This window comes from Eumetopias jubatus, unplaced genomic scaffold, assembly GCF_037043125.1.
Source record: "Eumetopias jubatus isolate StellerSeaLion01/CBP00866 unplaced genomic scaffold, mEumJub1_p1.0 scaffold_11, whole genome shotgun sequence".
NCBI classification, from domain to species: domain Eukaryota; kingdom Metazoa; phylum Chordata; class Mammalia; order Carnivora; family Otariidae; genus Eumetopias; species Eumetopias jubatus.
In genome coordinates, this window is record NW_028274817.1 from 79,085,045 (window position 1) to 79,104,482 (window position 19,438).

Sequence of the window (19,438 nt, forward strand, 5' to 3'; positions counted from 1 at the left end):
GGAGGCCGGTGGAGGTGGAGTTGGGGGTGCCGGGGGGGGCGGTGTTGGGGTTCGGAGGGGCCTGTGGCAGAAGGAGGGTTGGGGACTTGGTTTGGTAAACGTAGCTGTCTCTGAGTTTCAACCTAACCCCCGTGACTGATGCTGGCCAGGCCAAGTAATCCCCCTGGAGTCCAAAGAGCTGGGGGGCCGGGGGTCGGGAGCCCGGGGGTGCTGGGCGGGGGGCGGGGGCAGAAGGAAGGAGCTGTGGGGGTTTTGCGGATCCCTCTACCTGCCCACGCCACTCGCTTCTGAGGAAGCCCTGAACGCCTTAACGCAGTGCCGCGTCTCCAGGCAGATGCGCCAAACCCCGGCTAAGGGCCTTTAATACAGAGCAGGTGGGGATGCAAATGCAAAGCGAAGCAGTGGTCACCTGGGTGTGATTGTAGAAGGTCCTACCCTCATAGCCGTGCCACCCAGGGCCGGGACAACGTGATCGTGAGGCTTTTTACAGTTTCCCAAGTGGCTCCCTTCCTGGCCTTTCTGGAAAAGCCTTCCTAGGCGCCTAGGCTCATGGGAGCTCCAGAGGAGGGGAAAATCCACAATCCACACCCGCAGGGCAGGGAATTCCAACACTCCAACACTGGGTAGTAGCTTAAGGACTCTTAGAATGCAGGAGTCACAGTTAGGGACACTCTTCCACGCCAAGCATTCCAGGAATTAGGCGAACAATTGAAACTGGTGAGAAAAAAGAAACACACCGAAAAGGACCCACAAACACTTTTAAAAGGCCCCACCGTCCTGCCCAGTAGGTCCCAAGGTGGATCTTTCCCAGATATTAAAGGGCAGGGCGCAACCACACAGCGCAACTTACCGGGAGAAATGCAGGGTGAAAGAAGGGCCGGGATTGGGACCAACAAGTGCTGGCATCCCCACTCAGCAGCGTCTGGGGTGGTCATTGTTTTCTCCCATCTGGATGCAACCCTCCACACGTTTCCCTGTAGTCCTGCCTATGCTTACCTTCACCACCCCGGGCACATACCTACACCGCAACACACACACACACACACACACACACACACACACACAGACGCACACACACACAGATGCACACATACACACACCCGCACCCGCACACTCACACGCACAGACACACGCGCGCGCGCGCGCGGGCATACATGCGAACACGGCTCCATTCAGGTAGACCCGTCTGGGTAGGCACCCACACGCGCACACGGAGAATGTCTGCGCAAGGAGGCTCAGTGGGCCCGACTGACGCCCTTGTTCGTTCCCTTTCCTTCCTCCTTGCCCCTTTCTGTTTGGCCTCCCACTCCTCATTTGGGTCCTAGAGCATGGCAAAACAGGCCTGTGTATGGAGTGGGTGCTAGCCCTCACCTAAGTGGCTGAGACTTTGCCTTGGCTGATGGCTCTTCCCCTAGGAGGCCACTGCTGGTTCCAGGGGTCCAGCTGGGCCGCGGTGCCTTGGGCGGTCGCATTCAATTCTTCTCCTCCACCAGGGTGCCTTCTCTGCTTGCCCTTGGCTCTCCCCACTTTCGGCTCCTTACCTTGACTTCTTTACTGGCAGTTCTTCCTCTGTGGATGTGCCCAGATTAAGCTGTACGTGCCCTATGGAAGTGAAAGCGGTCCGCGTGGGTTGGGGGAGCAAGGGGCATCCCCTTACCGCCATCCCCTTATTACCCTGGGAGAGTAACTCATCCCTCTCCTCTCGGCTCCCCTACCTCCCGCTCTTTAAGCCTACGGTGGTTCCCGGGGTGTCCTCCTACCCTCTCTTTGCCCTGCGTGCATACCGCGGACTCTTTGGCTCTCCCGGCCCTATGGAGTGTGCCCATGACATATTTAAGGTGTGGCTCGTGCTCTCCTTTTGCCCTCCTCCTGCCCTACAGGCCGACCTCTGGGTCAGGACCCTTGATGGCAGCCCTCAGGAGGGATCCTTTGACAAGAGGCCGCCTGCCCAGGCGGTTGGGCCCTTTCCCGGCGAGGCCGCCTGTAGCTTGTGTCTCTTTGTTGTAGCTTGTGTCTGTTACCCCCACAGTGAGGCACGCCTGGACTGCATCCAAGACGGCCCTGGCCGTGGCCGGGTGGACGGTGGTGACATTCTGCTTGCCTCTTTTCCTTCCACTTTGTATACTAAGCCTAGTGGCGGGGGTGGGTGGGGGTGAGGGGTGGGGATGGGGGGCCTTGGTGGGGGGTTTGGGTGGGGATGGGTGTGCTAGGGGCAGAGGGGAGGTGTGCGGGGAAGGTGGGGACGGGCGCGGGGCGGGGACGGGGGAGGGGGGGACAGTGGTCCATGGATCCCCTTCCCACCCCTGATCTTGGGTTATGGGGGAGACACAGGTTGTGGCGGAAGGCAGGAGTGAGGTGCAGCGGTTTCCCTGTGTGGACCGGCGGTGGTAGTCAGGCTCATCCTTGAAAAAGGCGACCCAGAAGGTACTTTGCCTTGAGCCCGCATCAGGAACTCAAGACTCGGCAAAGTATCTCGTGGCTTTCCATTCCTTGCAGTTCTTCCCCTTATCGAAGCTCTTGAAGTCAGTCTTTGAACCGGCTGGAACCTCTTCCAGGTGTGCCCTCCTTCCCCTTGTTCGCAGTCCGGTCGTGTGACCCGGACCGATACCGATTTCAGGGCGTGCCTGCTCGCGAGCTGTGTCCTCCTTTTCCACGTGCCAGGGCGGGTCGAGCAACAGCCCGTACGCGAGCACGAGCACCCGCACCCGCCGCACGCCCGGGTACGCACGGCCACGCGCGTACACCCACAGGCACGCACCATGCACACACTGAGCCTGCTCACACACGCCACACACTCGCTCACACAGGGACGCGGACACACCCACTCCCAGGTGGGCTCTCCAAGAGGGACACGCAGCCAGCCATGCTGGGTTGCATGAGTTGGTCCTGTGTGAACAGGCCCGCTCAAGCGAGGGCTGTGAACCTGGGGCCCGGCCTGTTCCCCCAGATGGATGGGGACTCCCACACTGGACGAGAGTCGGCGGCCGTCCGTCGTCCACAGGAGGTGGCCCTGAGTGGGGCCCCGTGACCCGTGACTCGGAGATGTGTGGCGGCCTTGCCAAGGCCCCTGTGTGAGTGCCAGGGCTGCGTGCCCGCCCAGAGTCGGTGCTTGTGTGAGTGCTTGGTTCCCCTCTCCGGGGAGCCTCCTGCTTGTAGCCCTGTGGCTGCAGGTCGGGCCAGCCGTTTCTGGCTGCTTGGTCGGGTCAGCCCAAGGTGGTGGTGACCTCAGCCTGTGGCTCCAGGCCTTGGGAGGAAGCACACAAGCGACTTGCAAGCCAGCATGGTGGCCGCCAGCATGTCCAGGAGACAGGTCCGATTCATGTAAACCCTCGGGCGGAGTCACAGAGGCGGCGTCATGTGTCCTTTGCCCCTTATTTCTCCCAAGAGCAGGAGCCGAGGAAAAGGGGGTAGGACAAAAGGAAGGGGAGTGGCCCGCAGCGTGTCTGGCCTCCTGGTGGGTGGCCATTTGGCCATGTGTGTATATAATTTGGTGCTCAACTTGGGTCCCCTTGGCTGGTTTGTTTCTCTTTCTCTTGTTCTTCATTCCATGTTTATGGTGTCTGGTGGTGGTGGTGGTGGTGGTGGTGGTGGTGTTTCTCGACACCTGACTGAGGGTGGTGTGTGTGTGTGTGTGTGTGTGTGTGTGTGTGTGTGTTGTGCTGTTTGGGGGGGATGGTAGCGGGGGTGGGCAGGTGGTTGGTGCTGGGTGTTTGTTTTGCTATTCCTTTTACTTTGTGCTTTCCACTTTTAGCTTTGGTGTGTAGGTCGGGGGTTGCGGGGGTCGTGTGTGTGCGTGTCTGTGTGTTTTGGCTGTGGTTCTGGTTGAATTTGTTTGTCTGTCTTTACCTTAGAAGGTGCTGAGGCCCAAGATCTGAGCTGGTGGGGTGAAGGCTGAGGGGGCAGGGTATGGATTCAGTTGGCATTCATGGAGCCATACTGCCATCAAGCGGAAATTGTTTCTGTCCCCGGGAGCTCCCCGGGCTGTGCAGCTGAGGCGTGCCCAGGAGCAGGAAGAAGGCTTGAGGGGAGTGGGGGGGTTGGTGGCGGTTGGGAAAAGAGGGAAGCGGTGGGTCCTGCGCGTGCACCTGGACACCTGGCTCCGGGCCCTCTCGTCACCTGTGTGCTGGGTCCCCGATTGGAGCTGAGGAAGTCACTCAGAAACCCCAGAGGCAGCCTGAGATGGCTGACCTCGGGAGTTTCCTGGGACTGCCAAGCGCCAATGGCCCGGGCCCCAGGACCTCTAAACGCCTCCGCTCCCAGTGAGGAAAGGGGCCTCCTGACTCCGGCGTGGCCCCAGGCAGGGCACCCCGCTATTCCCCAGAAAGGACACTACAGGAAATGTCCCCCTGGGTCCCTGCAGACAGTGGTGAGTTGCTTCCCCTGGGCCCAGCCCAAAATGGCTGACAGGGAAGCACCGCCCCGCTGGGCTGTTTGGGCTTGGGGCTGCCTGCTGTGTCCCCAGGGCCCCTAGAGCTCCTGCTTCCCCACTGGGTCCCACCGTCAGGCACACTTCCCTCCAGGCCTCTGAGCCCCGATGGGGGAAACCCTGGCTTGGGCAGAGCCCAGACAACCCAGCGCGTCCTTGCTGACCCCTGTGCCTGGCAGAAGGCAGGTTGCTGTTGCCTGGGCTTTTCAGAGACCGTTTCCGCTGGATGGCACTGTGGCTCCAGAAATGGCAGGCACCCCTTTCCCTGCCCCCACTGAGCCTTCCTCTCCCTGCATTTGCTGCCAGGCACAGACAGGAGAACAGCAACAACCACAGCAAACAATCCTCCATCCTCCTGCTCCTCCTCCAGCCTCTGCCTCCTCCTCTCCTCCCCCTCGCCGTCCTCCCCCTGCTCCTCCAAGCCACCGAGCAGCCATGTCAACTCTGGCTGGGCTCCTGGCCAACTGGACCACTTCGGGGCAAAGCTGCACGGGGAACTAACTAGGCTTTGCTTTTGCTTTTGCTTCAAGGTTTTAGTTTAATGCCCCTTAGGTAACATGCGGCGTTGTATTACTTTCAGGCGTCCAATATAGCGATTCGACAGTTGCTTGGTCACCTGGTGCGCATCAGGACAAGTGGACTCCCTAATTCCCATCACCTATTTCCTCTAGCGCCCCCACCACCTCCTCCCCTCTGGTGACCCTCAGTTCACTTCAATAAGCCTCTATTTCTTGATCTCCCTCTCTCTCTCTCTCTCTCTCTCTCTCTCTCTCTGTCTGTCTCTGTCTCTGTCTCTGTCTCTGGGCTCATCTGCTTTGTTTTCTTGAATTCCACATATGAGTGAAATCATATGGTATTTGTCTTTCTCGGACTGACTCATTTCGCCTAGCGATACACTCCCTGGCTCCATCCGTGTCCTTACGAACGGCAAGATTTCATTCCCTTTTCATGGCTGAATAATATTCGTGTGTGTGTGTGCGCGCGTGTGTATGTACCACATCTTCTTCGTCCACGTGTCAATCCGATGGACATTTGGGCTGCTCCCCTATCTTGGCTATTGTATATAATACTGCTGTACACATGGGGGTGAATTAGTGTTCTTGTATTCCTCGGGAAATATCCGGTAGCGCGAGTGTTGGAGCAAAGGGTACTTCTACTTTTACCTTTCCGAGGAACCGCCATACTGTTGCCCACTGTGGCTGCGTTCCCACCAACAGTGCGGGAGTGTTCCTTTTCCTCCACGTCCTCGCCAGCACGTGTTGTTTCTTGCGTTGCTGATTTTTAGCTGGGCTTTCCTTGACCCTGTCCATCCTCTTAGTTCCCATGTGAACACAGACGACCCTCAGGAGATCCCACGGGTGGGCTCGCAGATTTTCCTTTGCCTGTGACTCTTCAGACTCCCCCCGGCCTCTTGTTTGTCTGCACCGCGCCTGACCCTTGGCAGCCCAGTCCCTTCTCCCGACGCCTCGTGGTCCAGTGGGCCAAGGGTTGGACCAGAGGGCAGCCAGGTCTCACAGGGGTCCAGAGCCCGTTGACCCGACCTGCAGCACGGGGTCCTGCCAAGTGTCCCCAGGCTCCGAGGGCCACCAGCTACCGCCCTCCACGGAACCCCGGGCACCGGTTTGTGCCCAGGGGTGGGCCTTTTCAGAAGGGGGATGGGTTACAGAGGTGGGGCTCCCAGAAGGCCACCTGGCATCTGCTGTGGGGCTCCGTGTATCTTTCCTACCATGCCTCCGGTCACAAGTTCGCGTCGTGGTCTTTCTGCCCGCTGGCGTTGGTGGCCAGGCTTCCCTGGCATCAGTTCTGCACAGGGAGCTCTTCCGTTAAGACTTGCTCCGTTTTCGTCCAGGGCCCCTGGGAATGTTTACCCTTGGACAGGGGCTAGAGGTTAGGAGGCCGGTGGAGGTGGAGTTGGGGGTGCCGGGGGGGGCGGTGTTGGGGTTCGGAGGGGCCTGTGGCAGAAGGAGGGTTGGGGACTTGGTTTGGTAAACGTAGCTGTCTCTGAGTTTCAACCTAACCCCCGTGACTGATGCTGGCCAGGCCAAGTAATCCCCCTGGAGTCCAAAGAGCTGGGGGGCCGGGGGTCGGGAGCCCGGGGGTGCTGGGCGGGGGGCGGGGGCAGAAGGAAGGAGCTGTGGGGGTTTTGCGGATCCCTCTACCTGCCCACGCCACTCGCTTCTGAGGAAGCCCTGAACGCCTTAACGCAGTGCCGCGTCTCCAGGCAGATGCGCCAAACCCCGGCTAAGGGCCTTTAATACAGAGCAGGTGGGGATGCAAATGCAAAGCGAAGCAGTGGTCACCTGGGTGTGATTGTAGAAGGTCCTACCCTCATAGCCGTGCCACCCAGGGCCGGGACAACGTGATCGTGAGGCTTTTTACAGTTTCCCAAGTGGCTCCCTTCCTGGCCTTTCTGGAAAAGCCTTCCTAGGCGCCTAGGCTCATGGGAGCTCCAGAGGAGGGGAAAATCCACAATCCACACCCGCAGGGCAGGGAATTCCAACACTCCAACACTGGGTAGTAGCTTAAGGACTCTTAGAATGCAGGAGTCACAGTTAGGGACACTCTTCCACGCCAAGCATTCCAGGAATTAGGCGAACAATTGAAACTGGTGAGAAAAAAGAAACACACCGAAAAGGACCCACAAACACTTTTAAAAGGCCCCACCGTCCTGCCCAGTAGGTCCCAAGGTGGATCTTTCCCAGATATTAAAGGGCAGGGCGCAACCACACAGCGCAACTTACCGGGAGAAATGCAGGGTGAAAGAAGGGCCGGGATTGGGACCAACAAGTGCTGGCATCCCCACTCAGCAGCGTCTGGGGTGGTCATTGTTTTCTCCCATCTGGATGCAACCCTCCACACGTTTCCCTGTAGTCCTGCCTATGCTTACCTTCACCACCCCGGGCACATACCTACACCGCAACACACACACACACACACACACACACACACACACACACACACAGACGCACACACACACAGATGCACACATACACACACCCGCACCCGCACACTCACACGCACAGACACACGCGCGCGCGCGCGCGGGCATACATGCGAACACGGCTCCATTCAGGTAGACCCGTCTGGGTAGGCACCCACACGCGCACACGGAGAATGTCTGCGCAAGGAGGCTCAGTGGGCCCGACTGACGCCCTTGTTCGTTCCCTTTCCTTCCTCCTTGCCCCTTTCTGTTTGGCCTCCCACTCCTCATTTGGGTCCTAGAGCATGGCAAAACAGGCCTGTGTATGGAGTGGGTGCTAGCCCTCACCTAAGTGGCTGAGACTTTGCCTTGGCTGATGGCTCTTCCCCTAGGAGGCCACTGCTGGTTCCAGGGGTCCAGCTGGGCCGCGGTGCCTTGGGCGGTCGCATTCAATTCTTCTCCTCCACCAGGGTGCCTTCTCTGCTTGCCCTTGGCTCTCCCCACTTTCGGCTCCTTACCTTGACTTCTTTACTGGCAGTTCTTCCTCTGTGGATGTGCCCAGATTAAGCTGTACGTGCCCTATGGAAGTGAAAGCGGTCCGCGTGGGTTGGGGGAGCAAGGGGCATCCCCTTACCGCCATCCCCTTATTACCCTGGGAGAGTAACTCATCCCTCTCCTCTCGGCTCCCCTACCTCCCGCTCTTTAAGCCTACGGTGGTTCCCGGGGTGTCCTCCTACCCTCTCTTTGCCCTGCGTGCATACCGCGGACTCTTTGGCTCTCCCGGCCCTATGGAGTGTGCCCATGACATATTTAAGGTGTGGCTCGTGCTCTCCTTTTGCCCTCCTCCTGCCCTACAGGCCGACCTCTGGGTCAGGACCCTTGATGGCAGCCCTCAGGAGGGATCCTTTGACAAGAGGCCGCCTGCCCAGGCGGTTGGGCCCTTTCCCGGCGAGGCCGCCTGTAGCTTGTGTCTCTTTGTTGTAGCTTGTGTCTGTTACCCCCACAGTGAGGCACGCCTGGACTGCATCCAAGACGGCCCTGGCCGTGGCCGGGTGGACGGTGGTGACATTCTGCTTGCCTCTTTTCCTTCCACTTTGTATACTAAGCCTAGTGGCGGGGGTGGGTGGGGGTGAGGGGTGGGGATGGGGGGCCTTGGTGGGGGGTTTGGGTGGGGATGGGTGTGCTAGGGGCAGAGGGGAGGTGTGCGGGGAAGGTGGGGACGGGCGCGGGGCGGGGACGGGGGAGGGGGGGACAGTGGTCCATGGATCCCCTTCCCACCCCTGATCTTGGGTTATGGGGGAGACACAGGTTGTGGCGGAAGGCAGGAGTGAGGTGCAGCGGTTTCCCTGTGTGGACCGGCGGTGGTAGTCAGGCTCATCCTTGAAAAAGGCGACCCAGAAGGTACTTTGCCTTGAGCCCGCATCAGGAACTCAAGACTCGGCAAAGTATCTCGTGGCTTTCCATTCCTTGCAGTTCTTCCCCTTATCGAAGCTCTTGAAGTCAGTCTTTGAACCGGCTGGAACCTCTTCCAGGTGTGCCCTCCTTCCCCTTGTTCGCAGTCCGGTCGTGTGACCCGGACCGATACCGATTTCAGGGCGTGCCTGCTCGCGAGCTGTGTCCTCCTTTTCCACGTGCCAGGGCGGGTCGAGCAACAGCCCGTACGCGAGCACGAGCACCCGCACCCGCCGCACGCCCGGGTACGCACGGCCACGCGCGTACACCCACAGGCACGCACCATGCACACACTGAGCCTGCTCACACACGCCACACACTCGCTCACACAGGGACGCGGACACACCCACTCCCAGGTGGGCTCTCCAAGAGGGACACGCAGCCAGCCATGCTGGGTTGCATGAGTTGGTCCTGTGTGAACAGGCCCGCTCAAGCGAGGGCTGTGAACCTGGGGCCCGGCCTGTTCCCCCAGATGGATGGGGACTCCCACACTGGACGAGAGTCGGCGGCCGTCCGTCGTCCACAGGAGGTGGCCCTGAGTGGGGCCCCGTGACCCGTGACTCGGAGATGTGTGGCGGCCTTGCCAAGGCCCCTGTGTGAGTGCCAGGGCTGCGTGCCCGCCCAGAGTCGGTGCTTGTGTGAGTGCTTGGTTCCCCTCTCCGGGGAGCCTCCTGCTTGTAGCCCTGTGGCTGCAGGTCGGGCCAGCCGTTTCTGGCTGCTTGGTCGGGTCAGCCCAAGGTGGTGGTGACCTCAGCCTGTGGCTCCAGGCCTTGGGAGGAAGCACACAAGCGACTTGCAAGCCAGCATGGTGGCCGCCAGCATGTCCAGGAGACAGGTCCGATTCATGTAAACCCTCGGGCGGAGTCACAGAGGCGGCGTCATGTGTCCTTTGCCCCTTATTTCTCCCAAGAGCAGGAGCCGAGGAAAAGGGGGTAGGACAAAAGGAAGGGGAGTGGCCCGCAGCGTGTCTGGCCTCCTGGTGGGTGGCCATTTGGCCATGTGTGTATATAATTTGGTGCTCAACTTGGGTCCCCTTGGCTGGTTTGTTTCTCTTTCTCTTGTTCTTCATTCCATGTTTATGGTGTCTGGTGGTGGTGGTGGTGGTGGTGGTGGTGGTGGTGTTTCTCGACACCTGACTGAGGGTGGTGTGTGTGTGTGTGTGTGTGTGTGTGTGTGTGTGTGTTGTGCTGTTTGGGGGGGATGGTAGCGGGGGTGGGCAGGTGGTTGGTGCTGGGTGTTTGTTTTGCTATTCCTTTTACTTTGTGCTTTCCACTTTTAGCTTTGGTGTGTAGGTCGGGGGTTGCGGGGGTCGTGTGTGTGCGTGTCTGTGTGTTTTGGCTGTGGTTCTGGTTGAATTTGTTTGTCTGTCTTTACCTTAGAAGGTGCTGAGGCCCAAGATCTGAGCTGGTGGGGTGAAGGCTGAGGGGGCAGGGTATGGATTCAGTTGGCATTCATGGAGCCATACTGCCATCAAGCGGAAATTGTTTCTGTCCCCGGGAGCTCCCCGGGCTGTGCAGCTGAGGCGTGCCCAGGAGCAGGAAGAAGGCTTGAGGGGAGTGGGGGGGTTGGTGGCGGTTGGGAAAAGAGGGAAGCGGTGGGTCCTGCGCGTGCACCTGGACACCTGGCTCCGGGCCCTCTCGTCACCTGTGTGCTGGGTCCCCGATTGGAGCTGAGGAAGTCACTCAGAAACCCCAGAGGCAGCCTGAGATGGCTGACCTCGGGAGTTTCCTGGGACTGCCAAGCGCCAATGGCCCGGGCCCCAGGACCTCTAAACGCCTCCGCTCCCAGTGAGGAAAGGGGCCTCCTGACTCCGGCGTGGCCCCAGGCAGGGCACCCCGCTATTCCCCAGAAAGGACACTACAGGAAATGTCCCCCTGGGTCCCTGCAGACAGTGGTGAGTTGCTTCCCCTGGGCCCAGCCCAAAATGGCTGACAGGGAAGCACCGCCCCGCTGGGCTGTTTGGGCTTGGGGCTGCCTGCTGTGTCCCCAGGGCCCCTAGAGCTCCTGCTTCCCCACTGGGTCCCACCGTCAGGCACACTTCCCTCCAGGCCTCTGAGCCCCGATGGGGGAAACCCTGGCTTGGGCAGAGCCCAGACAACCCAGCGCGTCCTTGCTGACCCCTGTGCCTGGCAGAAGGCAGGTTGCTGTTGCCTGGGCTTTTCAGAGACCGTTTCCGCTGGATGGCACTGTGGCTCCAGAAATGGCAGGCACCCCTTTCCCTGCCCCCACTGAGCCTTCCTCTCCCTGCATTTGCTGCCAGGCACAGACAGGAGAACAGCAACAACCACAGCAAACAATCCTCCATCCTCCTGCTCCTCCTCCAGCCTCTGCCTCCTCCTCTCCTCCCCCTCGCCGTCCTCCCCCTGCTCCTCCAAGCCACCGAGCAGCCATGTCAACTCTGGCTGGGCTCCTGGCCAACTGGACCACTTCGGGGCAAAGCTGCACGGGGAACTAACTAGGCTTTGCTTTTGCTTTTGCTTCAAGGTTTTAGTTTAATGCCCCTTAGGTAACATGCGGCGTTGTATTACTTTCAGGCGTCCAATATAGCGATTCGACAGTTGCTTGGTCACCTGGTGCGCATCAGGACAAGTGGACTCCCTAATTCCCATCACCTATTTCCTCTAGCGCCCCCACCACCTCCTCCCCTCTGGTGACCCTCAGTTCACTTCAATAAGCCTCTATTTCTTGATCTCCCTCTCTCTCTCTCTCTCTCTCTCTCTCTCTCTGTCTGTCTCTGTCTCTGTCTCTGTCTCTGGGCTCATCTGCTTTGTTTTCTTGAATTCCACATATGAGTGAAATCATATGGTATTTGTCTTTCTCGGACTGACTCATTTCGCCTAGCGATACACTCCCTGGCTCCATCCGTGTCCTTACGAACGGCAAGATTTCATTCCCTTTTCATGGCTGAATAATATTCGTGTGTGTGTGTGCGCGCGTGTGTATGTACCACATCTTCTTCGTCCACGTGTCAATCCGATGGACATTTGGGCTGCTCCCCTATCTTGGCTATTGTATATAATACTGCTGTACACATGGGGGTGAATTAGTGTTCTTGTATTCCTCGGGAAATATCCGGTAGCGCGAGTGTTGGAGCAAAGGGTACTTCTACTTTTACCTTTCCGAGGAACCGCCATACTGTTGCCCACTGTGGCTGCGTTCCCACCAACAGTGCGGGAGTGTTCCTTTTCCTCCACGTCCTCGCCAGCACGTGTTGTTTCTTGCGTTGCTGATTTTTAGCTGGGCTTTCCTTGACCCTGTCCATCCTCTTAGTTCCCATGTGAACACAGACGACCCTCAGGAGATCCCACGGGTGGGCTCGCAGATTTTCCTTTGCCTGTGACTCTTCAGACTCCCCCCGGCCTCTTGTTTGTCTGCACCGCGCCTGACCCTTGGCAGCCCAGTCCCTTCTCCCGACGCCTCGTGGTCCAGTGGGCCAAGGGTTGGACCAGAGGGCAGCCAGGTCTCACAGGGGTCCAGAGCCCGTTGACCCGACCTGCAGCACGGGGTCCTGCCAAGTGTCCCCAGGCTCCGAGGGCCACCAGCTACCGCCCTCCACGGAACCCCGGGCACCGGTTTGTGCCCAGGGGTGGGCCTTTTCAGAAGGGGGATGGGTTACAGAGGTGGGGCTCCCAGAAGGCCACCTGGCATCTGCTGTGGGGCTCCGTGTATCTTTCCTACCATGCCTCCGGTCACAAGTTCGCGTCGTGGTCTTTCTGCCCGCTGGCGTTGGTGGCCAGGCTTCCCTGGCATCAGTTCTGCACAGGGAGCTCTTCCGTTAAGACTTGCTCCGTTTTCGTCCAGGGCCCCTGGGAATGTTTACCCTTGGACAGGGGCTAGAGGTTAGGAGGCCGGTGGAGGTGGAGTTGGGGGTGCCGGGGGGGGCGGTGTTGGGGTTCGGAGGGGCCTGTGGCAGAAGGAGGGTTGGGGACTTGGTTTGGTAAACGTAGCTGTCTCTGAGTTTCAACCTAACCCCCGTGACTGATGCTGGCCAGGCCAAGTAATCCCCCTGGAGTCCAAAGAGCTGGGGGGCCGGGGGTCGGGAGCCCGGGGGTGCTGGGCGGGGGGCGGGGGCAGAAGGAAGGAGCTGTGGGGGTTTTGCGGATCCCTCTACCTGCCCACGCCACTCGCTTCTGAGGAAGCCCTGAACGCCTTAACGCAGTGCCGCGTCTCCAGGCAGATGCGCCAAACCCCGGCTAAGGGCCTTTAATACAGAGCAGGTGGGGATGCAAATGCAAAGCGAAGCAGTGGTCACCTGGGTGTGATTGTAGAAGGTCCTACCCTCATAGCCGTGCCACCCAGGGCCGGGACAACGTGATCGTGAGGCTTTTTACAGTTTCCCAAGTGGCTCCCTTCCTGGCCTTTCTGGAAAAGCCTTCCTAGGCGCCTAGGCTCATGGGAGCTCCAGAGGAGGGGAAAATCCACAATCCACACCCGCAGGGCAGGGAATTCCAACACTCCAACACTGGGTAGTAGCTTAAGGACTCTTAGAATGCAGGAGTCACAGTTAGGGACACTCTTCCACGCCAAGCATTCCAGGAATTAGGCGAACAATTGAAACTGGTGAGAAAAAAGAAACACACCGAAAAGGACCCACAAACACTTTTAAAAGGCCCCACCGTCCTGCCCAGTAGGTCCCAAGGTAGATCTTTCCCAGATATTAAAGGGCAGGGCGCAACCACACAGCGCAACTTACCGGGAGAAATGCAGGGTGAAAGAAGGGCCGGGATTGGGACCAACAAGTGCTGGCATCCCCACTCAGCAGCGTCTGGGGTGGTCATTGTTTTCTCCCATCTGGATGCAACCCTCCACACGTTTCCCTGTAGTCCTGCCTATGCTTACCTTCACCACCCCGGGCACATACCTACACCGCAACACACACACACACACACACACACACACACACACACACACAGACGCACACACACACAGATGCACACATACACACACCCGCACCCGCACACTCACACGCACAGACACACGCGCGCGCGCGCGCGGGCATACATGCGAACACGGCTCCATTCAGGTAGACCCGTCTGGGTAGGCACCCACACGCGCACACGGAGAATGTCTGCGCAAGGAGGCTCAGTGGGCCCGACTGACGCCCTTGTTCGTTCCCTTTCCTTCCTCCTTGCCCCTTTCTGTTTGGCCTCCCACTCCTCATTTGGGTCCTAGAGCATGGCAAAACAGGCCTGTGTATGGAGTGGGTGCTAGCCCTCACCTAAGTGGCTGAGACTTTGCCTTGGCTGATGGCTCTTCCCCTAGGAGGCCACTGCTGGTTCCAGGGGTCCAGCTGGGCCGCGGTGCCTTGGGCGGTCGCATTCAATTCTTCTCCTCCACCAGGGTGCCTTCTCTGCTTGCCCTTGGCTCTCCCCACTTTCGGCTCCTTACCTTGACTTCTTTACTGGCAGTTCTTCCTCTGTGGATGTGCCCAGATTAAGCTGTACGTGCCCTATGGAAGTGAAAGCGGTCCGCGTGGGTTGGGGGAGCAAGGGGCATCCCCTTACCGCCATCCCCTTATTACCCTGGGAGAGTAACTCATCCCTCTCCTCTCGGCTCCCCTACCTCCCGCTCTTTAAGCCTACGGTGGTTCCCGGGGTGTCCTCCTACCCTCTCTTTGCCCTGCGTGCATACCGCGGACTCTTTGGCTCTCCCGGCCCTATGGAGTGTGCCCATGACATATTTAAGGTGTGGCTCGTGCTCTCCTTTTGCCCTCCTCCTGCCCTACAGGCCGACCTCTGGGTCAGGACCCTTGATGGCAGCCCTCAGGAGGGATCCTTTGACAAGAGGCCGCCTGCCCAGGCGGTTGGGCCCTTTCCCGGCGAGGCCGCCTGTAGCTTGTGTCTCTTTGTTGTAGCTTGTGTCTGTTACCCCCACAGTGAGGCACGCCTGGACTGCATCCAAGACGGCCCTGGCCGTGGCCGGGTGGACGGTGGTGACATTCTGCTTGCCTCTTTTCCTTCCACTTTGTATACTAAGCCTAGTGGCGGGGGTGGGTGGGGGTGAGGGGTGGGGATGGGGGGCCTTGGTGGGGGGTTTGGGTGGGGATGGGTGTGCTAGGGGCAGAGGGGAGGTGTGCGGGGAAGGTGGGGACGGGCGCGGGGCGGGGACGGGGGAGGGGGGGACAGTGGTCCATGGATCCCCTTCCCACCCCTGATCTTGGGTTATGGGGGAGACACAGGTTGTGGCGGAAGGCAGGAGTGAGGTGCAGCGGTTTCCCTGTGTGGACCGGCGGTGGTAGTCAGGCTCATCCTTGAAAAAGGCGACCCAGAAGGTACTTTGCCTTGAGCCCGCATCAGGAACTCAAGACTCGGCAAAGTATCTCGTGGCTTTCCATTCCTTGCAGTTCTTCCCCTTATCGAAGCTCTTGAAGTCAGTCTTTGAACCGGCTGGAACCTCTTCCAGGTGTGCCCTCCTTCCCCTTGTTCGCAGTCCGGTCGTGTGACCCGGACCGATACCGATTTCAGCGCGTGCCTGCTCGCGAGCTGTGTCCTCCTTTTCCACGTGCCAGGGCGGGTCGAGCAACAGCCCGTACGCGAGCACGAGCACCCGCACCCGCCGCACGCCCGGGTACGCACGGCCACGCGCGTACACCCACAGGCACGCACCATGCACACACTGAGCCTGCTCACACACGCCACACACTCGCTCACACAGGGACGCGGACACACCCACTCCCAGGTGGGCTCTCCAAGAGGGACACGCAGCCAGCCATGCTGGGTTGCATGAGTTGGTCCTGTGTGAACAGGCCCGCTCAAGCGAGGGCTGTGAACCTGGGGCCCGGCCTGTTCCCCCAGATGGATGGGGACTCCCACACTGGACGAGAGTCGGCGGCCGTCCGTCGTCCACAGGAGGTGGCCCTGAGTGGGGCCCCGTGACCCGTGACTCGGAGATGTGTGGCGGCCTTGCCAAGGCCCCTGTGTGAGTGCCAGGGCTGCGTGCCCGCCCAGAGTCGGTGCTTGTGTGAGTGCTTGGTTCCCCTCTCCGGGGAGCCTCCTGCTTGTAGCCCTGTGGCTGCAGGTCGGGCCAGCCGTTTCTGGCTGCTTGGTCGGGTCAGCCCAAGGTGGTGGTGACCTCAGCCTGTGGCTCCAGGCCTTGGGAGGAAGCACACAAGTGACTTGCAAGCCAGCATGGTGGCCGCCAGCATGTCCAGGAGACAGGTCCGATTCATGTAAACCCTCGGGCGGAGTCACAGAGGCGGCGTCATGTGTCCTTTGCCCCTTATTTCTCCCAAGAGCAGGAGCCGAGGAAAAGGGGGTAGGACAAAAGGAAGGGGAGTGGCCCGCAGCGTGTCTGGCCTCCTGGTGGGTGGCCATTTGGCCATGTGTGTATATAATTTGGTGCTCAACTTGGGTCCCCTTGGCTGGTTTGTTTCTCTTTCTCTTGTTCTTCATTCCATGTTTATGGTGTCTGGTGGTGGTGGTGGTGGTGGTGGTGGTGGTGGTGTTTCTCGACACCTGACTGAGGGTGGTGTGTGTGTGTGTGTGTGTGTGTGTGTGTGTGTGTGTGTGTTGTGCTGTTTGGGGGGGATGGTAGCGGGGGTGGGCAGGTGGTTGGTGCTGGGTGTTTGTTTTGCTATTCCTTTTACTTTGTGCTTTCCACTTTTAGCTTTGGTGTGTAGGTCGGGGGTTGCGGGGGTCGTGTGTGTGCGTGTCTGTGTGTTTTGGCTGTGGTTCTGGTTGAATTTGTTTGTCTGTCTTTACCTTAGAAGGTGCTGAGGCCCAAGATCTGAGCTGGTGGGGTGAAGGCTGAGGGGGCAGGGTATGGATTCAGTTGGCATTCATGGAGCCATACTGCCATCAAGCGGAAATTGTTTCTGTCCCCGGGAGCTCCCCGGGCTGTGCAGCTGAGGCGTGCCCAGGAGCAGGAAGAAGGCTTGAGGGGAGTGGGGGGGTTGGTGGCGGTTGGGAAAAGAGGGAAGCGGTGGGTCCTGCGCGTGCACCTGGACACCTGGCTCCGGGCCCTCTCGTCACCTGTGTGCTGGGTCCCCGATTGGAGCTGAGGAAGTCACTCAGAAACCCCAGAGGCAGCCTGAGATGGCTGACCTCGGGAGTTTCCTGGGACTGCCAAGCGCCAATGGCCCGGGCCCCAGGACCTCTAAACGCCTCCGCTCCCAGTGAGGAAAGGGGCCTCCTGACTCCGGCGTGGCCCCAGGCAGGGCACCCCGCTATTCCCCAGAAAGGACACTACAGGAAATGTCCCCCTGGGTCCCTGCAGACAGTGGTGAGTTGCTTCCCCTGGGCCCAGCCCAAAATGGCTGACAGGGAAGCACCGCCCCGCTGGGCTGTTTGGGCTTGGGGCTGCCTGCTGTGTCCCCAGGGCCCCTAGAGCTCCTGCTTCCCCACTGGGTCCCACCGTCAGGCACACTTCCCTCCAGGCCTCTGAGCCCCGATGGGGGAAACCCTGGCTTGGGCAGAGCCCAGACAACCCAGCGCGTCCTTGCTGACCCCTGTGCCTGGCAGAAGGCAGGTTGCTGTTGCCTGGGCTTTTCAGAGACCGTTTCCGCTGGATGGCACTGTGGCTCCAGAAATGGCAGGCACCCCTTTCCCTGCCCCCACTGAGCCTTCCTCTCCCTGCATTTGCTGCCAGGCACAGACAGGAGAACAGCAACAACCACAGCAAACAATCCTCCATCCTCCTGCTCCTCCTCCAGCCTCTGCCTCCTCCTCTCCTCCCCCTCGCCGTCCTCCCCCTGCTCCTCCAAGCCACCGAGCAGCCATGTCAACTCTGGCTGGGCTCCTGGCCAACTGGACCACTTCGGGGCAAAGCTGCAAGGGGAACTAGGCTTTGCTTTTGCTTTTGCTTCAAGGTTTTAGTTTAATGCCCCTTAGGTAACATGCGGCGTTGTATTACTTTCAGGCGTCCAATATAGCGATTCGACAGTTGCTTGGTCACCTGGTGCGCATCAGGACAAGTGGACTCCCTAATTCCCATCACCTATTTCCTCTAGCGCCCCCACCACCTCCTCCCCTCTGGTGACCCTCAGTTCACTTCAATAAGCCTCTATTTCTTGATCTCCCTCTCTCTCTCTCTCTCTCTCTCTCTCTCTCTGTCTGTCTCTGTCTCTGTCTCTGTCTCTGGGCTCATCTGCTTTGTTTTCTTGAATTCCACATATGAGTGAAATCATATGGTATTTGTCTTTCTCGGACTGACTCATTTCGCCTAGCGATACACTCCCTGGCTCCATCCGTGTCCTTACGAACGGCAAGATTTCATTCCCTTTTCATGGCTGAATAATATTCGTGTGTGTGTGTGCGCGCGTGTGTATGTACCACATCTTCTTCGTCCACGTGTCAATCCGATGGACATTTGGGCTGCTCCCCTATCTTGGCTATTGTATATAATACTGCTGTACACATGGGGGTGAATTAGTGTTCTTGTATTCCTCGGGAAATATCCGGTAGCGCGAGTGTTGGAGCAAAGGGTACTTCTACTTTTACCTTTCCGAGGAACCGCCATACTGTTGCCCACTGTGGCTGCGTTCCCACCAACAGTGCGGGAGTGTTCCTTTTCCTCCACGTCCTCGGCAGCACGTGTTGTTTCTTGCGTTGCTGATTTTTAGCTGGGCTTTCCTTGACCCTGTCCATCCTCTTAGTTCCCATGTGAACACAGACGACCCTCAGGAGATCCCACGGGTGGGCTCGCAGATTTTCCTTTGCCTGTGACTCTTCAGACTCCCCCCGGCCTCTTGTTTGTCTGCACCGCGCCTGACCCTTGGCAGCCCAGTCCCTTCTCCCGACGCCTCGTGGTCCAGTGGGCCAAGGGTTGGACCAGAGGGCAGCCAGGTCTCACAGGGGTCCAGAGCCCGTTGACCCGACCTGCAGCACGGGGTCCTGCCAAGTGTCCCCAGGCTCCGAGGGCCACCAGCTACCGCCCTCCACGGAACCCCGGGCACCGGTTTGTGCCCAGGGGTGGGCCTTTTCAGAAGGGGGATGGGTTACAGAGGTGGGGCTCCCAGAAGGCCACCTGGCATCTGCTGTGGGGCTCCGTGTATCTTTCCTACCATGCCTCCGGTCACAAGTTCGCGTCGTGGTCTTTCTGCCCGCTGGCGTTGGTGGCCAGGCTTCCCTGGCATCAGTTCTGCACAGGGAGCTCTTCCGTTAAGACTTGCTCCGTTTTCGTCCAGGGCCCCTGGGAATGTTTACCCTTGGACAGGGGCTAGAGGTTAGGAGGCCGGTGGAGGTGGAGGTGGGGGTGCCGGGGGGGGCGGTGTTGGGGTTCGGAGGGGCCTGTGGCAGAAGGAGGGTTGGGGACTTGGTTTGGTAAACGTAGCTGTCTCTGAGTTTCAACCTAACCCCCGTGACTGATGCTGGCCAGGCCAAGTAATCCCCCTGGAGTCCAAAGAGCTGGGGGGCCGGGGGTCGGGAGCCCGGGGGTGCTGGGCGGGGGGCGGGGGCAGAAGGAAGGAGCTGTGGGGGTTTTGCGGATCCCTCTACCTGCCCACGCCACTCGCTTCTGAGGAAGCCCTGAACGCCTTAACGCAGTGCCGCGTCTCCAGGCAGATGCGCCAAACCCCGGCTAAGGGCCTTTAATACAGAGCAGGTGGGGATGCAAATGCAAAGCGAAGCAGTGGTCACCTGGGTGTGATTGTAGAAGGTCCTACCCTCATAGCCGTGCCACCCAGGGCCGGGACAACGTGATCG

The 19,438-nt window shown here is 59.5% G+C and overlaps 1 protein-coding gene across 2 annotated transcripts in view; it reads left to right on the top strand.

Moving 5' to 3' along the window:
• Positions 1–19,438, top strand: part of NBDY (negative regulator of P-body association) — a 398,281-nt gene that overhangs the window by 127,636 nt on the left and 251,207 nt on the right. The window lies entirely within an intron of this gene.